At 39.4% G+C, this 23,342-nt stretch overlaps 1 protein-coding gene across 1 annotated transcript in view; it reads left to right on the top strand.

Moving 5' to 3' along the window:
• SLC35F1 (solute carrier family 35 member F1) overlaps positions 1-23,342 on the top strand; it is a 402,967-nt gene that overhangs the window by 242,123 nt on the left and 137,502 nt on the right. The gene's annotated exons all lie outside the window — the stretch shown is intronic.

Below are 23,342 nucleotides of genomic sequence, written 5' to 3'. Positions count from 1 at the left end.
ACCATAATGGGTTTCAAGATAATTATATACCTTAATAATGAAAAAAAGATACATGAGTAGCTGTATACAATAATCCTAACAGTCATACTTTTTTGAAACTTTGCCACAAACCATATCGCAGCATTGTATTTTTACATGTGCTTATTTGGATTGTCATCCAAAATAATATTGCTTATTTATAATGATTTGGCCAGGACTAGATTTTATCTTAGAAGAAGAGTACAAATGAACAAGTTAGGACTGACTTCCAGTTTAACTTGGGATTGTCTAAGGTATCGGATAAGCTAATTTCATTTACTTCTCAAAAATTGGTATTATTGGTGTTTGGTTTTTAAAATTCAGCATTGGTAAACATAATTAAAGAATAAAATTTCAAACAAAACCTCAGGCTATGAAAGTTAAGACACTGAGTCTCAGCTACATTTCCTCAGTATGATTTGGAAGCCAATGATTTTGAATGCTACAAATGCATTATCTAAACAGTTGATTCAATCCAGGAAATGACTCCAGAAAATGAGAAAGTGGAGGAGGTGTATAATTAGAAATTTACTTATGAGAGACTGTCAATATGAAGAATGTATCATTTGATCGTATCAAAAAGAGAGAGCTATGCAGTTCAACTTAAAAATAATTTAGTGAAAACTTGAATGATAATTTAGAATTATTAAAAGGTAGAATTATTTTAGCCCAGTACAAGGATTATAATTAAAAATAGTAAGATTGAAGAACAAATTTGCAACATTCTGATATAACAACAACAACAAAATCTCACAGAATTGGTAAATTTGTGTTCTCTGGAGATTTTTAGGACCAAACAGTCTGCCAGTGGTCCCCAACCTTTTGGCACCAGGCACTGGTTTCATGGAAGACAATTTTTCCATGGGCCAGAGTGGGGGAATAGTTTTGGGATGATTCAGGTGCATTACATTTATTGTGCGCTTTATTTCTGTTGTTACATCAACTCCACCTCGGACTGTCAGGCATTAGATCCCAGACACTGGCGATCCACTGCTCTAGACTATAAGATGATGAACTGCAATTACTTTTCGGGTTCTTGTCACTCTTGCTTTCCAGGAGCCCAGAGATTTAACAAAAGCTCTCATCCGGGAAAAAAAATAAAAGTAAGCCATTCTAAGAAACAGAATAATTTCACAGTTACAGGTAGAGACAGAAAAGCTTTAAAAAAATTAACTATAGAAAAAGACCCAAAATTAATAGTAATACATTTTGTTGAGACTTTCTAATGTGCCCGCCACTATGTATGTGAATTACCTCTTTTATTCCTTCAAACCAAGGAAATAGGAATTATTATCCAAAAGTTTATCAGTGAGAAATTGGAGGCTCCCCTGGCATCAGGAACCTGTTGTAGGCTACAGAACTAGGAAGAGTAAGTGTCCCTCTGAGGCCAGGCTGGGTACCTTCATTGCCCACCCCGCCCACCCATGTGGAGTCCAGGAGAGGAAGGAAGAGGGGAGGGAGACATGTTTGAGCAAAAGGAGGGTTTTTCCCCTTGAATTTCAAAACTCTGGATAAGAAACAAGCCCTGGGTGAGAGGTCCAATGACGCACAGCAGCGAGGTCAAGAGGATATGGCTGTATGTGGTGCCGAGAGTGGGTGGGCGTGGGGGCAGGGCAGAGGGATGACTGGAAAGAGGCCAGGGGCTAGAAGCAGCAAGGAATTCACAGGCTCTTTGGAAGAAAAGACTGAAAAGGACCTGAGAACATTCTGTCGTTATGGTTGATGATGGAGAGAATCAACTTCTAAAATGCCCTGTCCAGAGATATCTGCCATGGCCTCAGATTATCACCAGACTTGCTGGCATGTCTTCATTTGGGTGTTTACTGAGAATGTTTGTTTGTTTTAAGCTTCATCTTTAGAGGTTTTAATAGACCAGCATTAAGCTAACATCTGGAAATCAACATAGTAATTACATTAATTTTGTATAGGCTGATTCAGTGCCATGTTCTAGCAACATAATAATCTCTTTCATTATGCACCTCAAGATGTGAGAGGGGATGAACAGAGCAAAGAGGAGAGGGCGGAAAGTGAGGTGTGTGTGAGGGAACAACTGTTTTAGCCACATTTCCTCCTCCATTCCTAGTGCCCCCTGACTAATCTCCTGGGAGGGCTGCAGGTTATAGTTGAACCAGATGCAGCTTTCTTAATTCTTCCAGCATAGATGTCACTGATCCTACAGGGCCACTCTATTCATTTGATACCACCTTAGGCCACAGAACAGCAAGGGGTTAGACTCAAGAACTAACAATCTTTCTGTATCACTTTAATCATAAAATGTATGATTGTCACATGTGAACACAGTGTGATAAATGCTAGAAGCCTTTCAAGAACATTAAGGGCCATGTCATTACAAAGTCTTATAGAAATTTGACTTCTGAGTTAAAGTGAATTCTTTTCATCAAATTTGCATTGAACCTATGATCAAAGACTCTGAAGCAACAGACTCCAGTATAAGTTTCAGTGTAACTCCCAGTTGAAGCTGGAGTTTTGAATTATTGCTGGTTATTCATTGATTCCTACAAAATTTGTAGAAAACCAAAAATTGATTCCTACAAAGACCATCCTCCTAAAATTGTGTATTATAGAACAGGTTTTAAAACTACCCCTTCTTTATTGGAGCTAGATTGTTGTTTTTTTTATTCCAGATGGTTCTAAAATTTTTGAACATCTTGCCATTTATCATAAAGAGCCTCATTAATACAGCACTGTAGAAAAAATATACTTCAAAAAACTAGTTCTAATAAGATTGTATCAAATTTGAGAATTTAGATAAAATTTAGATAACTGTTACTTAGTTAGTTATAACCACTTTGGGGAAGCTACTCAGACAATTAAAATATACCCGTTGATTGAAGTAATGCCTGAAATCCAAACACAGGCTATATGGGCAAGGTGGGGCTTTAGGAACTGTAAAGGAAAATGTATTCTTCCTCTTGTGTTTCTCCTTTACGCTCACACGACAGTTCTTCTGACACCAGATGTGTGGGGCTTTCCCACACCCTGCAGTTCTGTGGCTCCAGCTGAGTGTCTTACAACATAAGTCAGTTCTGACAGTTCTGTCGGGAGATGGATTGAAGTTATTACTGGTGCATCTGCTCTACCTGCTATAGGTCAAAAGTTGCCACTAGCCTTCCTTGGATTTAGTTACTTTACTAGAGCTTCTCACAGGACTCAGGAAAACAGCTTACTTAATGTTTACTAGTTTATTACAAAAGGATATGATATATTTTTGGATAGAAGAAGTGAGTAGGGCAAGGTATGTGGAAGGGGGCATGGCTTCTAGATCTGCTCTCTCAGAACCTCCATGTCACATGTTCACCAACCCCAGTGTTCTCCAGACTGCATGCCTTTGGAATTTTTATGGAGGCTTCAATAAATAGATATGATCATTAACTTCATTTCCAGCTCCTCTCCTCTCTCTGGAAAATGGGAAGGCAGGGCTAAAAAGTCCAGTTTTCTAATCATAGCTTGGTATTTCTGGTGACCAGCGTCATCCAAGAACCCACCAAGAGTCAACTCATTAGAAGAAAAAACTTCCCATCTCCCTGGAAATTGCAAGGGATATAGGAGCTCTGTGTCAGGAGCAAGGGTCAAAGACCAAATAGAACAAAATATGTTCCTAGTGCTTTGCATGTTTGCTTAGGTGCTCAGTCGTATCCAACTCTTTGCGGCCCCGTGGACTGCAGTCCTCCAGGCTCCTCTATCCATTAGGATTCTCCAGGCAAGAATACTGGAGTGGGTTACCATGCCCTCCTCCAGTGGATCTTCCCAACCCAGGGATCAAACCCAAGTCTCCCTCAATGCAGGTGGATTCTTTACCAGCTGAGCCACCAGGGAAGCCCAAGAATACTGGAGTGGGTGGCCTATCCCTTCTCCAGAGCATCTTCCCAACCCAGGAATCGAACCAGGGTCACTTTTGCATTGCAGGGGGATTTGTTACCAACTGAGCTACCAGGGAAGGCCACTAGTGCTCTTATCACTTAGGAAATTGCAAGGGTTTGAGGAGCTCTATGCTAAGAACCAGGGGCAGAGAACTATGTGTATATTATCTCACAGGTAAATGACTAAGAAAGTTTAGTGCTGCCAAAACTTATGGATTTGAAACCTCTTCCTCATGTATCCTTTTTTTTCTTAAAATTCCATGTAATGCTAGTTGAAATCAGGAAACAGAAAAACACAAAAAGCAGACTATGAACAACCAAGGACTTCTTCCCTGGTGGTTCAGCAGAAAAGAATCTCCCTGCCAATGCAGGAGACACAGGTTCAATCCCTGGGTGGGAAATAGAAGATCCCCTGGAGAAGGAAATAGCAACCCACTCAAGTATGCTTGCCTGGGAAACCCCATGGACAGAGGAGCCTGGTGAGCTACAGTCCATGGGGTCACAGAGTTGGACATAACTTAGCAACTAAACACACACATGTGAACAATTAAAGACCATGCAGTTCTTGCATTTGTGAGGTAGAAGCTAGAAATGTGACCAACTTTTAAAACAAAGGTGAAATAAGATATATTTCTTATGAAGAAAAATTATGTCATCACACTTTTTCCATAAGCTTCTTTTATCAATTATTATACAAATCCTGCTTCCTCCTAGAATCACTTTCAGCAGTTCTTAACCAATAGATATCCATGATTCTTCTCTTGGAAGTTTCTAACTTCTGAATATATATAAATCACACAATTTTTTTTCAGCTTTTAGACTTTTTGTTTTGTGTTGTGGTGTAACCAATTAAGAATGCCATGATAGTTTCTGGTGAACAGTGAAGGGATTCAGCCATGCATACACATGTATCCATTCTCCACCAAACCCCTCTCCTATCATGTGGTCATATAACATTGAGCAGAGTTCTGTGTGCTATACAGTAGGTCCTTGTTGGTTATCCATATAAACCATAAGATTTTTAAATAGTCAATAATTTCTTCTTCTTTTTCTTCTGCCAAGTTTTCTCAGTTCTTTCCTCTCCAATTTCTTTTTGTTTTCCCATCAACAAGCTGCTCAGTGATGAGGGAGGTAAGGATTGTGAGGCAAAAGCAGGATGTTGAGGGTGAAAAGAAAACATTTTCATCCCTTATTTTCCTCTTCAAGTCGTGATGATGGAGAAAGAATGGGTATCTCTAATGAAAACATGAATGGAACCAGAAGTGCCTGCTTCATTTTGGATATAGACCCTGGCAAGAGAAGAAAGTTTGCCACTATTTGGCATCAGTAGAGATATTCCTGGTGATTGGTTCTGCAAGTTTTGCTTTTTCACTGAGAGAGGTTTTTATAAGCTCTTCTAATTCTGAATAAAAGATAAGCTTGCAGCTAGAAACAATTTGATGAGTATTGCATGAATTCTAGAAAATTCTTACATAGACATTAAAATATTTGTTGAATCTTTTATATATTTCTTTGTGTGAGTGTGAAAAATGAAGCAAGTTACTAATAGCACTAACAGCACACTCAAATATATCACTGTGTGTAGTCTGAATTTTTCCAAAGAGAATACAGAAACGTAAATTCATGCCATGTTCTTCAAGAGAAATACTCTTGGTTTGAACACTAAATATCATAAGACAGAAATCCTGGAGGTCTAGGTTCTAATTTCAGTTGTCAGTGGAGAGGCTGACGAAATGAATTTGCCTCAGGCCTATGGAGCACTCACGCTCTCCTGGTCCCCTTTACCCACTATCTTTTTCCTTCCAGAGCACTGACGTGCTGACTCATTAGAAAAGACCCTGATGCTGGGAAAGATTGGAGGCAAAAGGAGAAAGGGGCAGCAGAGGCTAAGATAGTTAGATAGCATCACCGATTCAATAGACATGAATTTGAGCAGACTCCAGGAGATAGTTGAAGAGAGATAAGCCTGGCATGCTAGAGTCCACAGAGTCGCAAAGAGTCAGGTAGGACTTAGTGACTGGGCAACAGCAAGCAGTGAAGTAGCCAGATTGGTGAGGGAAATATATAAAGATGACGGTCTTGTCTATACACAGTAGGTACATCCAACTCATGGCCCAGTAGTCTAGTCCCTATAAGAACATTCTCAGAAATTGTATCAGAAAAGTATTCCTCCACTAATTGGAAGATGATAGTTGCCTCTTCCAATGTAAGACAGGCTTCATATGTGCTCCCTGCAGAAACACTACACTTCTTATAATTACATTAGCTAATTTCTCAATTACCAATGTTGCAAGATTAAAAATACCTGTCTAATTAGAAGAAATGTAGAACTTCATACAAAATAATATAGGCCTCTGTGAAAACTGCAACAATGTCTGGGGAACTTAGGTGTCCAGCATTTCACAGTATGTCAGACGCTGGAGTCCCCCGAAGATCTCACCTCCCTACTTCTGTTTGTAGGGCTCTGCCTCTGTGAACCTTTGTCCCTTGCCTTTGTTGGAATTTTCTTTGGTGCTTGCCGTAAGAAATCCAAGACATAGGACAGAGCAAGAAAAAGAGGTAAAGTGGGATCCTGGATTTTCTCAGAGCAGAAACCTGAATTCTTGTTTTAAAATTTTTATTTTATATGAGAGTATAGTTGATTTACAATGTAGTATTAGTTTCCATTGTACAGCAAAGTGATATATACCACTTCATGGCAAATAGGTGGGGAAACAATGGAAACTGACAAACTGTATTTTTTGGGGCTCCAAAATCACTGCAGATGGTGACTGCAGCCATGAAATTAAAAGACGCTTGCTCCTTGGAAGAAAAGTTATGACCAACCTAGACAGTATACTAAAAAGCAGAGACATTACTTTGCCAACAAAGGTCCATCGAGTCAAAGCTATGGTTCTTCCAGTAGTCATGTATGGATGTGAGAGTTGGACTATAAAGAAGGCTGAGCGCCAAAGAATTGATGCTTTTGAACTGTCGTTGTTGGAGAAGACTCTTGAGAGTCCCTTGGACAGCAAGGAGATCCAACCAATCCATCCTAAAGGAAATCAGTCCTGAATATTCATTGGAATGACTGATGTTGAAGCTGAAACTCCAATACTTTGGCCACCTGATGTGAAGAACTGACTCATTTGAAAAGACCTTGACGCTGGGAAAGATTGTTGATGGGAGGAGAAAGGGACAACAGAGGATGAGATGGTTGGATGGCATCACCAACTCAATGGACATGAGTTTGAGTAAACTCTGGGAGTTGGTGATAGACAGGGAGGCCTGGTGTGCCTCAGTCCATGGAGTGACAAACAGTCGGACACAACTGAGTGACTGAACTGAACTGATATATATATATATATATATATGTATATATGTATCCATTCATTTTCAGATTATTTTCCCATATAGGTAATCACAGAATGTTGAGTAGAGTCCCCTGTGCTATACAGTAGGTCCTTGTTGATTATCTATTTTATATATAGTTGTATGTATTTGTTGATCCCGACTTTCTAATTTATCCCTCCCCCCATGTTTCCATTTTGGTAACCATAAATTTGTTTTCAGAGTTTGTGAGTCTGTTTCTGTTTTGTAGATAAGTTCGTTATATTGTTGTTGTTGTTTTTTCCTTAATTCTACATGTAAATGATATTGTATGATATTTGTCTTTGTCTGACTTAGCTAGATTCATCCATGTTACTATAAATGACATTATTCTTTCTTATGACTGAGTAATAGCCCATTGTATATCTGTACCTCATCTTTATCCATTCCTCCGTTGATGGTCATTTTCATTGCTTCCATGTCCTGGCTTTTGTAAATAGTGCTGCAACAAACATTGGAGTGCATGTATCTTTTCAAATTATGGTTTTCTCTAGATATATGCCTAGGAGTGGGATTGCTGGATCATATGATAGTTATATTTTTAGTATTTTAAGGAACCTACATACTGTTCTCCATAGTAGCTGGATCAATTTACATTCCCACCAACAGTGTAAGAAAGTTCCCTTTTTTCCACATCCTCTCCAGCATTTATTGTTTGTAGACTTTTTGATTATGGCCATTCTGACCAGTGTGAGGTGATATTAAACATGACATTAAGCATTAAATATGTTAAGCAATTTTCATGTGCTTCTTGGCCATCTGTATATAGAAGCCTGAGTTATGCTCATACATAGCTTGTTCAGTTTCCAATTCTGTGGGTAACTTTGACTAAATCACGGAGGAGAAGGGATTCTTAGAGAGTTGAATAAGGAAGGACTTGGCAAATGTAAATACTGAATTATAACTCCCTTGTGAGTCCTGAGGGAAATATTACTGTCACTTACCTAAGTCTGGTGAGGTAATACTCACTGGAGCCTCTTAAATCATCTTCCTTATGGGAAACTACTTGGCAAACTTCCATTTCTATTCATTGTTAGGTTTTATTTATGTTTACATGTTGGAGAGTTTTAGCCCTCATAGTATAGAAAGCTTGTACTTCAATGACTTTTGAAATGAACCTTAGTGGATACTCCCTGGGAATTATACTTATATTGATAGGGGAAGGAGAAGAGAAGGTGGGGGCGAGGGAGGCAGGAGGGGTATCGACATGGGGAACACATGTAAATCTGTGGCTGATTCATGTCAATGTATGGCAAAAACCACTACAATATTGTTAAGTAATTAGCCTCCAACTAATAAAAATAAATGAAAAAAAAAAAGAAGAGAAGGTGGGGCAGAGGATAAGGGTGGGGGCTCCTCTACAAACCATGCTAGGAAACAGTGAAGATCACAGGAGAAAATAAAAATCCAGTTTTAGCAAAATGACTCCTCAGTATGTGAAGCAACTGGAACTCTCATATACTGCTGCCAGAAATGCAAAATGATATGGACAGTTTGGAAAATGGCTTAGTACTTTCTTATAAAGTTAAATGCCCACTTACCATATGACCCATCACTCACGTTCTTCCAAAAGAAATGAAAACATAATATCCACAAATATTATGTGCAAATGTCCATTGCAGTTTTATTCATAAGCTAAAACTGTAAACAACCCAAGGGCTCATCAGCTCGTGAAAAGATAAAAACTGTGGTAAATTCCCACAATAGAGTATGACTCTGCCGTAGAAGGACAATGTTATTGATACATGCAATGATGTGTATTAATCTCAAAAGTTTTATGCTACGTGCAAGAAGGCAGACATGGGACCATATACCTTGTATAATTACATAATGCTTAGTAATGCGAAGTTCTGGAAAAGGCTGAAAACTATAAGGTCAGGAAATAGATCAATGATTGCTGGAGTGGGGAATCAAGGGTTGGAAGTGATTGACTACAAAGGGACACAAGGGAACTTTGGTAGTAATGGAAATGTTCTATATGTCTTGATTGCTTAGAGGTTACATGACTATATATGTTTGTCAGAACTCTTCAAATTATACATTAAAAGGAGTGAATTTTATCACATATAAATTATACTTTAATATACCTGACCAAAGGGGAAAGAAAAAGAGAAAGACTTGACCACCTACTCTCACCCCATGGCTGCCATGATGAAATTGCAAATCAGTGGGTTCGAGTTCCCACTGGATAGCTTTTCCCTCACTTATGGATATTAGGAAAGGCCATTAAAATGTCCTCCTTCATTGTGGCATGCTTTCAGACTGCAAGAATGAGTACAGTTTCCCCCCTACTCCAGAAAATGTACTTACTCTAAAGAACTTGCTAGTGGGACACAAATGATTATTTATCAAGCTCACAATCCATTAAATAGTGTAAAAGTACATATATTTCATACATACGCAGTGCTTACAGGGCAGTCTGCACCAAATCAAGTCTCCCACAGTCTTCATCAAACTTACAGTACCTAAGAGTGCATGTCCTGTTTGTGTGAAAGTGGCTGACTCTCAAATAAAGTGGTACGTTAGCCAGAACTTTCAATATGACTTAGCATGATCAATAACTTCTAGATGGAAGGAAGATGGCATGCATATGCAAGGCCGTCCCTCATTCCTCATGCCAAATACTTCATTAACAGATACCCTTCTGCTTCTTCGCTTCCAAACAGTGTATGAGTTGGGAGGGAGGGATTGTCTCCCTATTTTATACAGAGTCTGTGTTGACTGTTAATTCTGGAAATCTTTAAGCGTTCATCTCTCCATGCTGCGAGCTGGCACAGAGCGATACTCATTCCTGGCACGAAGCTCCAGCATTCTTGTGGGAGATTGAAGGGTGGTTACAAGATGATAACTATATTGCCTCAAGGAGATAAGTCCCCTTCTGCCAAAATAGTGCTTTGTATGTAATTAGTGTAAAAATTCAGAGGAATAGAGTTTATCCTTACAATCATCTTTCTCATTAAAAAAGAATCATAATGGAAGAACAAAGCAGTCCCTGCAGTGAATTGAATTGCTTTCCCAAAGTTTTCATTAAATCAAAGACTCAGCGGTTAGCCATCTTGCAGACACTGTTGCAGTCGGCTGCAGGATATTTGCAGGGGGGAGAAAATAAAACAATGAAAGGGACTTTTTTTTTCTTTCCCAGGAGTAGAATTGCCTTGTGATTATCTTTAGATCAGAGTTCCCTGTCCGTGCATTTTTTGAGTGTCTGATTTCATTGGTTTCTGCTTCTGAGTTTTTGAGAACCAGGAAGAAGAAGGTGTAACTCACCAAATTTATATGTGATTCTTGCAAATGGTGGGTTCTAACTACAAGTTGGAGTAACTAGGCCCCTTCAGTGACCTATAGGAGGAAAAACATAAAGAAAATGACTTCTAAATAAGAGGAAAAAATGATCAGAGTTTATATTTTTGCCAATTTTTTACTGTTTGACACTTCCTTGTATGAAAGAGCATGAATATTACATTCTTTTACCTTTAACTGCCTAATTAGTCATGTCTAAGAAAAAGTCTCCCCTTAAAAGTCATATTCAGAAATTACTTAAGTTTGCTAAATCTAAATCTCACTTTAGACAGTTAGGATCTAGACTTTTTCTGTTTCTCAGTTCAGTCAAAATTCAAGAACCATTGAGTCATCCTGGTTTAACTTGCCTGTATTATATTTCTTCCTTTCATAAGTCAGGATAATAATAGTAGCTGCCTTCACTTTCCATGTGGACCAAATGAGGTCATATATGTGGGAAATTTCTAGCACAGTGTCAGACATAGAGAAGGCATTCAACGAATATAATCTGCCATCATTGGTATTAGATTTGCTTAATAAATGACTAATTTCCTCCCCAGAAAGTTGGATTTTACACATGTACCCCTTAATTTGAATCTGTTCTATCATGAGGACCCTGAAATTCTTGAGTCATATCCCCACCACTTATGTTTATCCTTAACTTGTCACTGGATGTCAGAGCAGGCACTGGTATGATTCATAGAGGGATCCCAAAGGAAAGACATTTTAGATACTTTCTTACCCCAGTGGTGTCCATTGTGAGTGAGGGAATTCATTGATATAATTATCACACTGGTGCAGGACTAATTCTACAGTGCCTGAGCCCAAGTCCTCCTCCCCCAGCATGTAGAGCAGGGCTACTACTGCCTGAAGAAGCCACGTTGTGAGAGACCATGGGTACCCAGAGTCTGCTTAGAAGGAGCCAGAGCCCCCGCTTCAACTCTGAGGCATAACTGCAATCAAATGGTCCAAACTACTAGAGACTGGAAGCAGTGGGAGGGTTGCCAAAGGAAAGAGCTGAAAAGACAATTCCCTTGGCAGATGCTTGCCCCAGAAATGAGTGCATATTTTATTCTAGAGCTTTGAATATGCCTGTGAAGTCTCAGGATAGAATCACTTCCCACCTTTTCTCTCCCAATGGTTTTCCTGTGTGTTTCCCATCTCTTCTTCTGTTTCCTCTTTTCACCCAGCACTTTCCTTCTCACACAGTCAAAATGATAGACAAATTGGAGGCAATGGGGAGGAGAATATTATTATCCTCCTCCCCACTCACTGGACTGAGGCAGGACTGTCATTACAAATGCAGACCCTACAGAGAAGATCCAGATTATGTTTATGCCACGTCTGCGAATAACCACTCCAAGTACCTATCCTTTGTTCAAGAAAAGGCTCAGAGCACAAGGTCACCAATCAAGATCAAGTATGTTGTAAACCAAGCTTGACTACATTTTTTCCAATGTTTTTGCTTCCATAACACACACAGAATTGTATCTGTGAACTGCAACTAATTGAATACACATACAGAAAGCAAAGCAAAAAGCAGCTGAGAAAATTACATTCCCATTTGGGCTGTTTGACTGAGGCACATACTGGCTAGAGAAGTTGAGGAAATAACACTGGGGTTTGGCCAAAACCGGGAGAAGATGGCATTTCTGTCCCTGATAATTTCCATCAATGAATCACTTCTTAGAGCAACGGCCGTACATGCTTCAGCAGACCCTATCATTACAAGAGTAGGCATCCCCAGGGGGTGAGTTGGGCCACTCTTTTATAGTAAAAATGCCAAAGCTCTGTGAGTTATGTGGAATAATCAGTGAGCAATACAACCCTTTTAAGGCCATTTTAAGGGAAACCATAGTGAGAAATCTGTAAGCAGAGATTTAGTCTTATGCTTATGAACTACTGCAGGGAAAAGAATTTTCCTCATATGAGCTCACTAAAAGGAACGTCACTCCCATTTTTTTGACAGGGTAAGAATATTATTTTTAAGTTGAAAAATAAAGTCAGGGTGGAGATTGGAAAAAATAAAAGTAATACAAGATGAAAAAGAGTTGCAAAATACCCAGAGAGCACAGAACATTGGGGGCTACTCTGCCCAAGGAGTGGCCGCCAGTATGTCGTTTTCCAGCTCAGAAGCCGGGAGGCTATCACAGACCCTGGAGCCATTGCTCGGCCATCTTTCAGCAGGAAGAACACGCTGCGGACAAACTCAATGGACGACTGGGGGGCCTCACCAAATTCAAAGCAGCAGGTTCTATGCCTACAAGCAATTTCTACTTTGGGCTTAGTGAATGTCATTCACCGAGGTCGCAGTTTCCAGCTGTGCTGTGTTAAACTCGCACCATTTTAGCACAGCTTTAAGCAAACTATTGATTTTAAACTTTTGTCAGGCTAAAAGAAACTAAGTTAGATCATTCAGGAGCAAGCAAAGAACTCGACTTCTAAAAATAAAGTTAAGGAACTTGGTAACTTCTTTTTCACAGAGGAATGTGTAGGCAGAGCTTATATAAGTGGCATAAATACAGAAGCCTCAGTACTGTTCAAAACTAAGGTATTTACTATATGGAAACCTAATAGGTCTCAATCCCTGATTTCTCTTGTTTTGGCATCAGATACGTTAACTAATTTATTTAGATACCCGACGGGGAAGTCAGTGATATTCAGTCAGTTCCTATACTCAGTGCCTCTTAACTGAAGGAATGAACAGGGTGTGCAAAGCCAAAGAGGTGGGCTTCCCCCAGCCTACAGAGGTTTATAGTTTTAGTTCTGCCCATGATTACTTTATACAGAAACTTCTGGAACACTCTGACCTGATTACATCTATTCAACTGTAATGTGAGAGTTGGACCATAAAGAAGGCTGAGTGCTGAAGAATTGATGCTTTTGATTTGTGGTACTGGCGAAGACTCTTGAGAGTCCCTTGGACAGCAGTGAGATCAAACCAGTCAATCCCATAGGAAATCAACACTGAATATTCATGGGAAGGACCAATGCTGAAGCTGAAACTCCAGTACTTTGGCCACCTGACACAAAGAGCCAACTCATTGGAAAAGACCCTGATGCTGGGAAAGATTGAAGGCAAAAAGAGAAGGGGGCAACAGACCATGAGATGGTTGGATAGCATCATCGACTCAATGGACATGAGTTTGAGCAAACTCTGGGAGGTAGTGAAGGACAAGGAAGCCTGGTGTGCTGTAGTTCATGGGGTTGCAGAGTCAGAAACCATTGAGCAACTAAACAACAACAATATCTAAATTTATCTTACATTCCTGAGTCACTTAATTCTTCTTTCGTGTATTAATTCCTTCCTTAATTTCATTCATTAAGTCTGCAATCCCTCTTTTTTTTTTTTTTTTTTTGGCCTGCACATGTGTGCAGCATGTGAGAGCTTAGTTCCCTGACCTGGAATCAAACCTGCGTCCCCTGCATTGGAAGCATGGAGTTTTAACCACTGGACCTCCAGAGAAGTCCCAGCAAACGCTTTTTGAGGGCCTCTTTCTGTTAGGTGCTATACTACCAGGTGTGAAGTGTACCTGAGTGAAGAGGATCTCTCCTCACACCCTCTTCTGAGCTCACAGACAAGAGGAGAGTGAAGAGTCTCTTCCATTGCAAAGGTGCAGACCTGGGGGCCTCCCTTCCCGTTATCTCCACCAAATCTCCATTGCAAAAGAATTTACTTCTCTCCTTTTTATCACTCCATCCAGCCACCCTTTCCCAATTATTCACAGCAGAAGGATTCAGTACAAGCAGTTAAAATCAATCCATTGCTGTTTCATGGTCTTCCCTTGCCCTTTTCTTGATGCTCTCCCCTTGCTCTAGGACCCTGACTTTACATCAGAAGGAGCCACAGCTGTTCCCGGGTCCCTGCTCTACCCTCCCCTCTCCCGGCCACCGCCACTCTGCCTCCTGGGAGGACACAGCACAGACATCATCCACTTCCTTTATTTAGACTTGGCTATGGAAACCTCGGCTGCTAGGCTTCTGTGAGCTAGAGCACTGGGTATTTATCAGTGACTTCCAAGGCCCTCAAAGGTCTCTTCTCTTACAGTCAGTTTATCACAGATTTACATCTTTTTACCTGACTTAAGTGACCCCTCTTTGGGGTGGCAAATAGTCCTTAACTTTCCTGGCTTTATCCTTTTATGAGGCCTTTACCTTTCTGGTTTTGGGGAATGTACCTTTAGCACTACTGGTATATAAATTTAAGCTGCTTCCAAGTTTCTAACAACCCCCATAAAATAGAAATCACAATAATTTAATGTTATAAAATGAAACGTAATAAGAGTGTCAGATATCAGAGTTCACAGGCTTTGTCCCAGTACCTGACTGAGTAAAAAAGCTGCCAGCCACTCACTGGGATCTTTAGTGTTTGTGGAGGAGTGGGAGGGAGGACATAATATCAACCACTTGCTTTCAACCAACTAGCTCATCTCATTTTCTTAGTGTGTGGTGTGCTCCGTTCAACACATGTTCACCACAGCACTTTCAGATGGTTAGGTTACTATTTGGTAGTATTCTAGAGAGTTATAATATGTACAATTTCCAGTAGTCCCACTTCATTTCCAGAAAGTAGCACAGATATATATCCAACTAAACACAGCAATGATTATGATTCCTTTGAGGAAATCATTATTGGCATCCTCTTAATCTTGTGCCAAAATCCCTGATTTAAATCTATTTATTCTTGGTTTCATGTGAAAACCAGAAAAGAATATTCCCCCTTAGCAAGCATCTCCAACCACAGGTATCCTATGTGTGTATCTACGCAGTTCCCAAGGTTAAAGTTTAAACACACCCAACAGCCAACTTAGAAAAGTCCTGTCATCTCTGGGGTTGAAGTTTCATTTGATGGTAGAATATATTGACTGGTACAAGTTGTCTTCAGTTAAATTTCACAAATATTTATTGAACTTACTGGGTACCAGATACCAGGCGAGACTCCTTCAGATGCCCTCTCTCCATCCCCACCAGCCCTGGCCACTCATCTCTTCTCAGCTGGACCCCTGCCATGACCTCTGAACAGCTCTCTGCCTGTCTCTGCCACATCTTCATCACTGTTGTGGTGGTGGTGGTTTAGTTGCTAAGTTACGTCCGACTCTTGCGACCTCATGGACTGCAGCCCTCCAGGCTCCTCTGTCCATGGGATTCTCCAGGCAGGAATACCGGAGTGGGTTGCCATTTCCTTCTCCAGTGGATCTTCCCAACCCAGGAATCGAACCCAGGCCTCCTGCACTGTAGGCAGATTCTTTACCAACTGAGCTATGTGTCCCTCCCTTAAAATTTTATTTGTGCTAAATTAAAGTGGAGCAGTCAACCAGGCTTAGGATAATCATGTAAACCCTTGTTTATTTGTGATTTTTTTATTGAAATCAGAAGTTTTAAAACAACTGGGGGAAGAACCGGTTAATAGAAGGTGATTATTTTCTATATCCATTGAAATCAGCATTTTTTCTTCCATCTTCATTTTATGAGCCAAAAGTCTTTTAATAAGAATTCAAAGAGACTCAAGATCAAGATACTACAGTGTTGCAATTTCTGCTTTCTAATTAGCCCATCTCCTTGAGGAAAGGAGTCCAGAGATATAACTAATTTTTCTTCACTGAATAGGGTGTCTTCTAAAGTGCAAGCCAGGTTGCCTTGGACTTTAGAGTGGGACATGCTAATCCTCATATAAAAAAATAAACTCAATATTTTAGGTACTAGTTTCAAAAGAAATAACTGGTTCCTACTGTGCTCCACACACAGCATTATCACTGTAACTCAAAGAATTCCCTGGTGGTCCAGTGATTAGGACTTGCTCTTTCACTGCTGTGGCCCGAGTTCAATCCTTGGATGGGAACTAAGATCCTGTAAGCTGCATGGCTCCCCCCACTCCAAAAAAGATAAGCATTCAGTTCGTCTCTTAGTGTAGAAATTCCAGTTAAAATCGGTTCACTTTGGCTGACAGTTAATATAAACTGGAAGATCTCCTTAATAACAAATATTCTGATCAAAGATTTTTCTTGGACTACATCTAAGGCAGATGCCTACTTCATAAAAGCTGTGAAATACTAAGAAGAAGCCATGAAAACTGAAAAGACTGAGACAGTATTTGAGGTGACAATGTTAGAAACATTTACAAAGTTTATTTGTATTTTTTAAATTACTCAAGTAATACATGAATATAAATGTTACAAGCATTCATAAACAATGTAAATAAAGAAATAATATTTTTTTAAAAAAAGAGATAGTGCTTCCCACCCATCACATAAATGCCAGTCTCTTCTTCCAAGGAAATCTTTGTTAAAGTTTTGTTATTCACCTTTCACAGAATTTTTTTATGCATATGCATTCATATACATAGTTATAATGTGTTTTTCATGTAAATGTGAGGAACTATACATATTGTCCTGAAACTTTTTTTTTCACTTAATAATATATCCTGGAAATTTTCCATCTCAGTGCAAGTACATTTACCTTCTCACTTTTAATTGTTAACAATAGTATTGATAAACTCATAATTTATGGTGATACTGATTGTTTCCAATTTTGCATTATTCCATTTATTTATGAGAAACAATGTTGTAGGTATATCTTTAAATATATGTGAGAGTCAAGGGATATTTTAAGTATTGATACATATCACCGAATCTGTCCCCTCTAAAATGTGGTACCAGTTCAAAAGTGTACTAACAGTATTTAAGAGTATCTCTTTTCCCACTTATTTATTGACACTTGATATTATCAGTAAGTTTTTTTTTTTTCAATCTGAAAGGAGAAGAATACTTATTGTGAATTTCATTTCCTTAATTACCGGTGGATGAGCATCCTTTCATATGTTTATGGGAAAGATGAAATAACTTTTAAAGCCTAGAATAAAAGTATGAAATGATGAAGATCCCTCCACAGTCTGTTCTTGGAGTAAGAGTAAGTCCCATCGGACTACTTTCCTTCTGTCTTGAATTCAGTCTCTTGTCTTCATCTCCTTGTGAATTATTGCAAAGAAGGGAGAACAAATGGGCCCTATGATACCTGCCTCTGGAAGAATGCCACCACCACAACACTGGAATAATAATATAGAAATTTATATCATCCATAAACCTTTTATAGTAATGTAATTAGTAGGACTATTAATACTACTCAAGCCTAGCTTTCTTTATAGCTGTAAACACAGCTTGTGATCACATAAATGACATCAGTAATAATCCTTTAAGGCATCATGTAAACTGAGTCATTTTAGCTGTGATGTATTCAGAAGTGAAAAGAATGAAAGTGTTAGTCTCTCAGTTCTGTCCGACTCTTTGTGACCCTATGGACCATAGTCAGCCAGACTCCTCTGTCCATGGAATTTTCCAGGCAAGGATACTGGACTGGGTAGCCATTTCCTGTTCCAGGGCATCTTCCTGACCCAGGGATTGAACCCAGGCCTCCTGCATTGAGGGCAAATTCTTTACCATCTGAGCCACCAGGAAAGCCCTTTATCAAAATCTCCATTCAAAAAACAAAAGATTATTTTTGCTTAGAAAGCAGAGTATGAGAGATACCCCATGGGCATTTTCTAGCATTTGGATATTGGATTCCAGAGGCGGTTTACTGGTGTTAATAGATCTGGGAAGAATGGATTGGAGAAATACAGACATATTTTAGCCAATATTAATGCAGGAATATGACCATCACCAAATAGAAGCTGTTATTTGCATATGGTTCTCTAAACTCTTGTGGCATTTTTGTTAATGTTTAAGCCAAAAAATGAAGTGAGCTTAGTATATATGATTCTTATCTCTTCTGTTAAGATAATGAATGTGGCATGGAAGTAGGTCCCAGGAATCCCAAATTAGTATAAATTAGCAGAATGGTTTGGTTGACTGCTGTGGGGTTCAGGACAGTCAAATCACATTCAAGGATGGTCTCAACTTAATATCTCTGTGACTCAGATTTCATCCCTAAAACAAATGGGGATGAGTATAAAATAAAAATTGTTTACTAATATATATTGATCATTTTATATACTCCAAGGTTCATTAAAATGTCAATCTAGCTGATATTTAAGAGACGGTATTCAATTATATTTGACTTTTTTAGAATTGACCTTTTATTTGCTCTGGCTCTGAATAAAACTAGTATATTCCAAGATGAGTAAGATTTTTCTGAAGCAATAGGTAAAATGACAGTTCATCCAACTTGGATAATCATTGACAGAGAATAGCATACTTCAATGAGGGAGAAAGAAAAAAAAAAAAAAAAAAACAGTGCACAGTGAGTTTGTTTGATTTTATGACCAAGCTATACACCATTTCAAGTGCCACCCAAAGGGGAAAGAGAAAGGAAATGAGAATATATAACACAACTACATCATCTGTAGGCCTTGTAACCATCATTTAGGTCATTTTATGGGCAATGAAACTGGGGCTTTGAGATAAATTAACTTATCAAAAAGTAAATAGCTACTTCCACTTAGCATATAGTAAGTCACAAAAGACCATGAGTCTCACTCTGCTAACAGCGACAACAATACAAACACAGACACACGCACACACACACACTCACCACTGTTTTTATGAACTTACCAGAAATCTAAGAAAGAAAGGAGACCTAAATAGATTAATTCCAGAAAGTTCCCCTTTTAAGAGAAAAAAGCTCACAGCTTCTCTCATTCATGGCAGAATGACAAGAGAAGGAATCCACAGAGAGATAAGAAAAAGGCAGCCAAAACTTTAGGTTTTACTAGCTACATGTGAGCTGGTGTGACAGATTTTATTTCTCGAGGACCTCAGAGGTTCTTGGACACAGGACACAGAGAAGGTCTGTGTGTACCTGCAAACTGTATTTCATGGATCTGGGCCTAGTGCTGGGCATGTAGTATACAGAGCCTGCGGGGTGGAGAGAGCTAAAAGAGATTCCGCCTGAGATGTGTGGAGCCTCCCCAGGCGCATAGCAGCTGTCCTTTGAAGTTGGAGGGAGCAGTACATGTGACCTGAGAGAAACGAACTTGAGGTGCTATATACATTCACCGTCCAGGTAGGTCTTGGAGGCACTGCAAGATAGCTGAGGGAAATCTCTCTGAGACATTCCGGACAGAGAGAAATTTCTGTAATGCAGAACGCCTATTACACACCTGGAGAGCAAAGAGAATTCCCCAGCTACCTGAACAATAGTCTGCTGAGCTATAATGCAAAGATATATTTTTAATGATTCAGACAGTTGGTTGCTTGGTTACAAAGTGCAGAGAGATCTAAAACCTCACCCGTGCTCAGACCCCAAGTCTTGAAGAAGAGTAGTATTGATCCTGCTTGCTAACATTTGAAGTCAGCAGTGAACGAAGTCAAACCAAAGGTACGAGAAAGCCGACTCCCACTGGTCACATTGACTCAACCCCCTAAACAAGTAGCCTGACATAAAAGGACATCCTCTTTTGGAAAGTAAATATTACTTAGTTCAGTCTCTACTGTTATTTCATACGAAATGTCCAGATACAATAAAAAATTACTGGACAAGTGAAGAAGCAAGAAAAATGTGACACATGGTCAAGAGAGAAAATACTCAGTAGAAGCAGACCTGTAGGTGTCATAAAAGTGACATGAAGTGATGTCACAGATACTGGAATTATCTGACAAGAAGTTAATAATAATGATGATAAAAATCTAGTGGAAGAGGTCAACAACTTCAGATATAGAAGATGTAGAGATTTTCATCAGAGACCAGGAAACTACTTTAAAAATAGGCAAGTAGGAATGCTAGAGATTAAAAAAAAAATCAACATAAGGAGTGAAGATTGTAGAATTCAGCAAAGGAAAGAATCTGAGAACTTGAACATAGCTGAGTACACAATATCCAGTTGGAACAGGGGAAAATGAGTGAAAACAAAAAGAAAGAAAAACAGAATAGACTGTGGGACAAAATGAAATGATCCATTATCCGTGTAATTGGACTCCAGAAGAAGAGAAGAGAGACAATGGGACAGAATAAATATTTGAAGAGATCATAGCTGAGACCTTTTCAAATTTCCTGAAGGACATCAAATAGATCCAAGAAGCTCAGGAAATCCCAAGTGGATAAATGCAAAGAAAGCTACACCTGGGTATATCATAGTCAAACTGTGGAAGACCAAAGAAAAGAGAACATCTTAAAAGCAACAAAACAAAGAATATGCATTACAAAAAGGGGAAAACATCTCTTGCTAGAAACAATAGATGCAAGAAGGCAATGGACCAACTTTTTTAAGGTGCTGGAAAAAAAACCCTGTTATCTTAGAAGTCTGTGTATCTTTTTCACTTTATCTTTTTAAAGTGAAGGCAAATAAAAGGCATGTACTGATTAAGAAGCAGGGCCAATACTGGAACCAGACCTGTCACACCACAGTCAGCTCTTTCTTTACCTCGTTGTATTTGTTGTGTTTGGGGATATATCATTGGCAATGCCAAACTTTAAATGTTTTAATTTTTGCAGTTTATTTTTATCATGAAAAGAATGAATGTCTTATAGAAATTTAATCAGTAAGAAGTATGGAAAGTAAAATCCCTTATGTCTTACCTCCTACAGACTCAAATTTGGGCTTCCCAGGTGGCGTTAGTGGTAAAGAACCTGCCTGCCAATGCAGAAGACATAAGAGACTCAGGTCCAATCCCTGGGTCGGGAAGATCCTCTGGAGTAGGAAATGACAATCCACTCAGGTAGTCTTGCCAGGAGAATCTCATGGACAGAGGAGCCTGGCGGGCAATAGTCCATAGAGTCTCAAAGAGTCATACACGACTGAAGTGACTTAGCACAACACAGATTCAAATTGACAAATCTGAAATGACAGACAAGATCTGTTGGAAAGCTCAATGTGGCTCACTTTCCTTGATTTCTTTTTTAGACTTGAGTTGGGAAAAGTCATACCAAGCATCCTTGTCAACCCTTCTTTATTAATTAAATCCTCATTGGCAATAAAAATAAGAAATTCAATACCTTAAATGTGCAAGTTTGAAATATTTTATTTCTTTCTAACTCAAAAAAAAATCAGAAAGATCAAAATTTTCCAATGAGTTTACCACAACAACACTTAGGTAATTATCTGAGTTATGCATGTGTGTATGCGAAGTCACTCCAGTTGTGTCCGACTCTTTGTGACCCTATGGATGTGTAGCCCGCCAGGCTCCGCTGTCCATGGGATTTTCCAGGCAAGAATACTGGAGCGGATTGCCATGCCCTTCTCCAGGGGATCTTCTCAACCCAGGGATTGAACCCAAGTCTCTTAAGTCCCCTGCATTGTCAGGTGAGTTCTTTACCACTAGCACCACCTGGGAAGCCCTGTCTGGGTTATAAAAGAAAGCAAAAGTTACATGTGGTTTCCTCCTTCCAAGTTTCCTCTGTTAAACTCCACATGCCATTGCTCCGATGTTTTCCAGTTTGGTGACATGAAGCAGCCTCACTTTCACCATTTTCACTGTGAAGCTGTTAAAGGACAAAAGAGCATTGATGGATAACTTTAAGAGTCACCTACTCCAACTGTAGAATTTCTACTTCTTCAATATCCAGGGACTCAGAGTATACTTAAGTATTTAAAAAAATTTTGTCATTGGAGTATGACTGCTTTACAATGTTGTGTTAGTTTCTGCTGTATGGCGGTGAATTAGCTGTGTGTGTAGCCCCTCCCAGGTGGGCCTGCCTCCCACCCCCTCACCCCACCCCTCGAGGCCATCGCAGAGCACTGAGCCGAGCTCCCCACGAGGTATCTGTGTTACACGTGGTAGTGTGTGTATGTCAGTGCTACTCTTTCAGTTCGTCCCACCCTCTCCATCCCCCACTGTGTCCACAAGTCCATCCTCTACTTCTGCATCTCCATTCCTGCCTTGCAAATAGTTTCATCAGTACCATTTTTCTAGATTCCATATACATGCACGATCTTTGTTTTTCTCTTTCTGACTTACTTCACTCTGAATGATAGACTCTCAGTCCATCGACATTCCTCAAATGACCCAAATCCGTTCCTTTTTATGGCTGGGTAATATTCCATTGTATATATGCAAACTCCGGGAGAGAGTGGAGGACAGAGGAACCTGGCATGCTGCAGTACTTGGCGTCACGGAATCAGGAATGACAGTGACTGAACAGCAATATATGTACCATATCTTCTTTTATACTTAAGTATTTTGAGCTCATTGTATTCAGGGAAATTCATCCCATCTTTGGGTAGCTCTGACCATTAAATTTCTTCCTTAAGCTGAATCAAAACCTGTTTCCTTTTCACTGATCCCTTATATCCAAAATCTATTTTGGGTGGCCCGAAACAATATCATGGGACTCATTGGAAAAGAACCTGTTGCTGGAAAGATTGAGGGCAAAAGGAGAAGCGGGCAGCAAAGGATGAGATAGTTGGATATCATCACCAACTCAATGGACATGAACTTGGGCAAACTCCGGGAGATAGCCAGGACAGGGAGGTCTGGCGTGCTACAGTCCATGGGGTCGCAAAGGGTCAGACATAACTTTGCAACTGAACAACAACAGCAATAGAATATTAGATTCTTCTTGAGCTATTTGAAACACACTTCCTGTACATTTTTCTCCTCTAGACTAAATCTCTCCAATTCCTCAAAAGTTAACCTTCCTCCATTCTGATTTCTTATCATCTTCCATTTGTTCCTTTTCCCTTTGAGAAAATCCCACTTCCCTGCTGTTTAGAGTGAAAAGAGAATAATCACTTCCCTCTTTCTAAATAATACACTTTAAATAAAATTTTAACCTGCACTTGATCTCTTTTGTACTCAAATCTCACCTAAATAATGCCAAATGAAAAAGTGATTTATTTTCTTACATATTCCCATGTCCTTATTG

Source organism: Dama dama, chromosome 28 (assembly GCF_033118175.1).
Source record: "Dama dama isolate Ldn47 chromosome 28, ASM3311817v1, whole genome shotgun sequence".
Lineage (NCBI taxonomy): Eukaryota > Metazoa > Chordata > Mammalia > Artiodactyla > Cervidae > Dama > Dama dama.
The sequence above is the reverse complement of the archived record's forward strand: the minus strand, read 5'-3'. Positions and strand labels throughout refer to the sequence as shown.